Below are 7,320 nucleotides of genomic sequence, written 5' to 3'. Positions count from 1 at the left end.
AAATAGCACGTTGTAGATCATAGGATAATAATCACTGTAGCACACAACCAGTAATCACTGGTACCAGGTAATTACCACCTATGCAACCCCAACCACCTTAGGAGAATATTACGCAGGGTACCTGGACTACACTAGCACACCTGCACTAGAAAGAACAACCACCTAAGTATCACCATACATTTAGGGGTATAGGCAAGAACACATTACACATGATGCATCACAACATTCAGAGGTGTAGGGAAGGAAAACACATGATGCATAAACATACATTCAGCGGTGTAAGAACAAGGCACATGACGCATAATCAACACAATCAGAGGTACAGGAAGAACAATTGCGCAGAAATCACACAGGCCATAACCTGTGACTGTCCCCAGGCCATCTGGCCTCTCAGGGGCGGACAACGCCCTGTGTCCAGCCAATGTTAGGGTAGGCTGCGCAGGCAGCCAAAGAAAGATGCAGGGGCCTAAACGTAGCAGCTGCCCACTAAGTGCTGGGCAGCTGTAAATCTCCTCTGGGCTCCTAAAATGAACAATAGCGCCAAAACGATGTGGGAGCCTTGTAGGCTCTAAAGCAACCTGCTGGGCCCCCAGGAGCCCCTCGTGGGCTTAGACAAATGACTGGGCCCTCAGGAGAGCCTCGCAGGCTCCAAGTAAACAAATTCCCCCGGAGCCTCTCTGGGCTCGCAAAACAAAGAAATACCGCCTGGATGGGGGAGTCCCTCTCTGGGGACTCTAAGCAAAAATATGCCCCGTGGAGCCCTCGTGGGCTCGAGAACAAGATGCCAGAATGCCCCCTGGAGCCTCGTGTGCTCTAGTTCACAAATGTCCCCCAAAGTCCGTGGGAGCGGAGCGCTGCCAACCGGGCCGCTCTAAGGGAAAAGAAACTGCCCACGACGTCGGAAGAGCCTCGACAGGCTCTAAACAGATATCCTTGTGCTGGAGGGGAGGGGCGGGCACCGGCAAAGTTCTGCGACACCTTCCTTTCCCTAGCACTGGCCTGAGGAACCCCCACTCACAGGTGACTGCGGGGCTCCTCTGGCGCTGCTCCGGTCTACAGGGCTCTCTTGCTGCGGGGACCGGACTCTCCCTGGTGCTGCGGGTGGGGCTCCTCCTCTCTGGGGCCTCTCTCTCCTAGCGGACCTCTCTCTGGTGCGGCGGGTGGGGCTCCTCCTCTCCGGGGCCTCTCTCTCCTTGCGGCCGCACCTCAGCTGGGATACTCTGGGCAGGGCAGGAACGCGGGGTAGGCTCCCGCTGCCTCCTGCACGTCACTTCTGCTTCCGGTTGTCCACTTGCCCCGCCCCCGGCCTGCCTGACTTCCTGGAGAGGCCGGGCGGCGGCGGTGATTTACTCGGGGCAATCGGGGTAGGCTCCCGGTTATTGGCACAAGGTTCCTGGCGGGGTGGGCACCTGCCAGGGACCTGTAAACACAGAAAAATAGGGCAATGAGCGGGGTGGCACCCGCGCCCTACTGTAGAAAAGGGAATCCCCACAGCGGGGGATTCCTCATAACGGGGATCCCACACAAGCGGCGCCAGGCGTTCTTTCAGGAGGGGGAGACCAGCACTCCCCAGGCGCTGGTGGCCCTAGAAGTCCCAAGAGTCCAGGGACAAAGTTAAAAGATACAAAAGGAAGGTAGAGGGGCAAAGGCTGGGCCAGGGGCCAGCTCACAGGGCCCTCCAGGCAGAGAGGCAGCCCCAGTGGCGCTCCTCCTGGCCTCCAGTAGCAGCAGCCCCCCTCAGGATAGGATCAAAAAAGAGAACATTTTTCAAGGGGTCACAGTACATTTTCATACAGTTAATTTCTTTGTCTGGGTGCAGGGTGGGAGAGAAACCAGTCACAGCTGGTTTAGGAGCACTCTTGATGTGCTCAGCCACCCTTCCTATTCACTAGGGAGGCTAGGGTCATCAGTCTCACCACAGGGGGCGGAGCCAGCATTGTGTGGGGAAAGCCCAGCAATATTAAGGACCCAGGTGCACCCCTCCCTCACATCAGCATGCTAATCTCTCCATTCACCACAGGGGCAGACCCATCCAGACTCTTGAAGCCAGGCTCACCAGGCAGCTCCAGCCAATCACGTGCCAGCACACTCACTGCACACGCACACTCATGTCTAGAAGTGGCACTTCCACACTAGACACAAACATGCCGCACACATCATTGCGCAGCATTCAATCACACGAGTCCGCACATACCACACTCGAGCCTGCACACCTCACGCACCAGGAACTACCAGGGACACAGATATTCCCCATGCATTCGTATGGGAGGGCAGGCCAATCTCACCACACGCACTCAGAGTGCGCACACACTTTCCACGGGGACACAGTGGAAGTGCGCAGAAGCCAAAAATCACTACCAATAAGTCACATACTAAAAGCAAAAAGTTTAGGGGTGAACCTGCCAGAAGGGCCAAGTCCAACAATCACCATGGGAGTGAGGAAAATGAAATTTTGCCTGACCAATGTGTCCCCTGCGTGTACCCTATGTTTCATGTATGTGCATGTCACCCATGCATATTTCACGTAGTGGCCTGAATTACAAGGCTTCTGCAATCACGTCCTGCATTAAGATGCCAGTTATCAAGTCCCCCAAAGGTTAAGTTAGCATTAAGTATTAGAGGCCCATGTGTTTGCATTGTACACGTTTAATATCGAGATGAACCCGTTTTGTGGCTCAGTCTGAACCAGTCCCCGAATTAAGGTTTTCATTGCCCAGACGCTCTGAGAGCTACAGTTACGTATCCCTGACCTCGCATACTTCTGGCTCAGCCGAAAGAGGCCCAGCAAGGGGTGCCAAGACAGTATTTTGCACAACAGTTATCTGCTTGCTCTACAGAATCACATTCCTGCCCGGTGAAGATGGTAAACAGAACCCGTCTGCGGAGATAGGGCCCAGCCTTTCTGTCTCCGTTTAAGTAAATTACAGTACTTGCATCCATAGAAAGCTCACAGCCCCCACGTAATGAACGAAGAATTATATGCCCTTTCTGGCTCTTAGTGATGAGCGACCTTTGCTTCAGATAATACATCCCCTGACTCAAGATATCAGATAGATAGATAGTACCAGACGTGCTGGTCGCCATGACACTGAAGGCCTCCCTACTAGACTGAAAGTCAGCTCCCCCCAGTTACACGTCAATTGCACGTCATGTCCAAGTTGCGCACACAAGTAGGGCAAAGTTCCAGCTGGTCATGCAACTCCTCCTCTAAGTACCCACCCACCTATGACACCTACCTATCACCTACCTATGACTCATCAAGTGTACACCCTCATGCACGCCCACATGCTCTTATCTCTTATTCTTTCTTGCTCTGCCTGGAGCGCTCCTCCCCATGTCCTATGTACAAGAATAAACATATATATACTGTATTCTGCAAATAATGTTAGAAGACCCTTCCTGAACCTCAGTGGTGATGGAACAGATTCTCCCTTAACTCGAGTTATTGGAATAAAGCCCTTTGAATCGGACACCACGGACTCTGCCTCTCATTTGATGCATGCTAACTGTTAATGAATAGAAATTCAGCCAGGGTAATATATTTATTTACCACATTAATATGGCGCCCGAATAGGGACATATCCCTATCCCCACGCGCCGGAGGTGTAGGTCCAGTTCTTGCCCCCTTCTACAGTCGTGACGGACTTCAAAGTGTACACGCCATCGGGACTTCCCGCTACTCCCTCAGGCCCACGGAGGAGGACGGACTGCGACCAGGCATCCATACGAGGCGGTGAGGATCGCGGATCATCCCAACCAGAGCCCAACCCGTGAGAGAGCAAGGTCCGAGGTCTCCGAAGGTCCACCTGTTCCAAGGCGCATGCGTAGTATCAAGTTTCCGAGGCCTTCAAGTTTCAAGTTCTGCTTCCCGGTGAGTACCACTATGGGGAATGCATAAAGTTTCAAGACGGGTTCATTTTATATGAACACGGTAAAGACGGGTTCACGTTATTCGTGAAAACGGTAAAGACGGGTTCGTTCACACGAGCACGGTAAAGACGGGTCCACGGTAAACGTGGGCACGGTAAAGACGTGTCTCATTTATGAGACTGGTATGGCTGTACTGTATTCCAGTGCATAAAGGTTTTCAAGTACATGTTTAGTTCTCTGTATCAGTTCAGATTTTGTGTCTGTTTTAGTGCTATAATGTTTCTTGTGTGAATGATTGTTGATTGTTTCAGTTTATTCTCGTGTATTGTGTTTTCATTGGGTTGGTTTCAACATGCCGCTGTTTTCGAAATTACGTCAGATAGGGACCAGGAAAGGTATACTAGAAGAGTCAGTTAACATCCCGCCAAGAGACACACCTGGTCATTATATGTATAACAAGCACGGGCTAGACGCCATTTTGTTTTTAGACTTATGGGTAGACTACACAAAGGACTTGGAGGAAAAGTATAGATGGCCTATCTCGGGAACATGGGATTCTGAATGCATTATGAGAGTAGAGGAAGCGCTATGGAAAAGGAAGTCAAGACCCTCTCAGAAAGATGCCATTGAGTTATGGCGCAAAGAGTCACATAGGAGAACAGAGAAAGAATACAATAAAGTAGAGAGATCGAAACAAGCAGAGGAAAAAGCCAAAGAAAAAGAACTACGGGAGGAGGGGGAACGGGTCAAAACAGAACAGACTGATAGAGAAAGAAATGCCGTCGTTACTGGTATTTATCCCGTTCTGTCAGAAGAACTAGCTAAAGTGACCACCTCAGAAAGACCCAGTAGGTCGCGAACGCCACCACCTGTACCATATAGAGTACGTATAATAAAGCCGACCACATCCGAGGCGTTCATTTCCTCGTATTTAGACGAGTCCCTTCCGGACTACGTAAATGCAGGTTTCCCTCCGCCCCCTCCAGCAGATCAGCTCCAGCAGCTTCAGCAACCGCCTGTGAAAGATGACGTAGGGCCCGGGGCAGTGGGAGGGGTGCCTACTGTAGATGCAGGAATTCCAGATTGTGTATATGATCCAGAACCAGGAAAGGGTTCAATGCTCGTGATATCACAAAGACTAAGACGAGCAGTTACATATTTAGAGACATTACCAGACATGAAAGAGCCCCTAGATAGAATGTATCGTTTCATTAGAATGGGAAAGGATCCTGATTGTATAGCACAAGCCATGTTACAAAGAAAGGTAGGGGTTAAAAGCTACATCCTACGTTTTATTATTAACTGCCTGATCAGGGAACAAGATGACGGAGATGGAGATGTAAAATCTGGTTTGATAGAATGGAGTGATCATATAGATGCCGGTCGACATGATAAACAGGGACAGATAGATAGCATGTATAAGAAAATACGAAAGGAAATATTAGCATTACACAGAGTAGGGTCTGGCGATAAGGGTGAGTCATCAACGGAAGAGGTAGAAGGTCCAAAAGAAAAGATTAATTATGTAGGTAACGCACGACAGTTTGACAGACCCAAGTACCTCGATTACCGTAAACAAGGGCCGGCTATAAAAGAAAGATATTCCCTTGAAGCTCTATTCCAAGCTACTGAAAAAGCCCTGAAACAACGGATAGGGAGCGAGCGACCTCCCACACAACATGAAATAGAGTTGGCCCGATCAGCCACCCAGTGGGTGTCCAATTCAAATATATATAGCAGTGATATAGTGGCTCAGACATTTTTGAGCCTTCCACCAAAAGAACAGCGTTTGGCTGGTATTTACATGGTCCAACATTTAATAACGTTGTATGAGAGTCAATATTCTGATCCTGGTCAATTGTATAAATTACTAGACGACATTTTACTAGAGAGATGGACAGGCCTAGGTACTGAATTAATTAATGTCATCTTGGATCAACGACATAAGTATATACGTTCTTTGACCACAGGCATGCTTCCAGTCCCACACCACGACAGGAATAACTCACACATAGACAGACAGAACCCCCTACGAGAAGTACATCCCGTCAGAAATGCGGCCAATGAGTTACAACGGGTGTATGTTTACACCCCCTTAACGAAATTAGAAATACTAGAAATGAAAAAGATGTTGCCCTGCCATGATAAAGACCCGGGGGGGTTTCACCGAGAATTAAAAGACATCCTCCGCATAGGAGATTATACGTATGCTGACATTCTGAAGTTATTGAAAGTACTTCTGCCTGCAGGGATTTATGAAAAGCTTAAGGAAAAAGACTGGGAAGTGGGAGAGAAGAAGTTAAGTTGGGCTGCATTGGAAACAGAAGAGAAAGGCAGGCTCCCGGGAGTTGGTCTTGGAGAAAGAGCTAAGGAACTACCTGAATTCCTGATACAAGTTCTGCCGAGATTATTGATTACTAAAAAGGAAGATTGGGATGCTATTTCAGCCTGTAAACAAAAGCAAGACGAGGACACAAGTGATTTCTATTCCAGATTTGAGAAATGCTTTACTATTAATAGTGGCCTTAAGCCAGGTAGTGAATCAAATCCACATCTTTTTGTGAGCAAATTAGTTGAGAATTCCTTACCCCAGATCAAGAATAGAGTACTGAAGGTTGAGAGTACTTGGCAAGCAAACAGGCCTTCACAAATGTTACAGATGCTACAGTATCACCAGAACAGGATTAGAGAAGAGCAGGATCATGAAAAGAGACGCATGAAAGAGACAAAAATGAAGGTGCTGGTTGCCCAGACGGTACCGGTAAATACGAACAGAAATAACACGACACCTGTTAAAGGGAACTGTAATTATTGCAAACAACCAGGTCACTATGTAAAGGATTGTACTGTCCTGAAACACAATTTAGCTACAGGCAAGACAAAGGAACGACAGTACACTCCCAGACAGAATAACACGCAACAGAACACACAACAGACAGTAGCGAATTATCCTCCACCACCGCCTGTTCATGCCACACCACAAATGTATCAGTACACACAGTCAGACTATCCAGAATATCAACAGTTGTCATGAAACAGCCTCGAGAGGGAAGTTGGCTTGCCTCTTATTGAGGTTCCTGTAGATCAAGAGGGTCCGTATGTACATAGTCGTGTATTAGGTCAGGGCCGAAAGTTTTTGATTGACACAGGGGCGAGCAGAACTACCATCAGTCATGACGAGGTTCCAGGGGCACCTCTCTCGGGCTCACAGAATGTTTCCCTGGGATTTTCAGGAAAGCCTATTGTTAATGAAGTATCGAAACCAATTTCCTTAGGAGTTGGTCCACTGTCACAACCACTGACTTGCTACTTACTAAGTCATGTCCAGAAAATTTACTTGGTATGAAGACATTAAAAGATCTAGGAGCAGTTATTTGTTGCTCTCCAGAAGGAGTACGACTGTTCTTACGTGATTTTAAGGGACATTATGTACTGACTGATTTTGACCAC

This window comes from Lissotriton helveticus (assembly GCF_964261635.1).
Source record: "Lissotriton helveticus chromosome 1_1 unlocalized genomic scaffold, aLisHel1.1 SUPER_1_unloc_21, whole genome shotgun sequence".
Taxonomy (NCBI): domain Eukaryota; kingdom Metazoa; phylum Chordata; class Amphibia; order Caudata; family Salamandridae; genus Lissotriton; species Lissotriton helveticus.
This window is presented reverse-complemented; position numbering follows the sequence as displayed.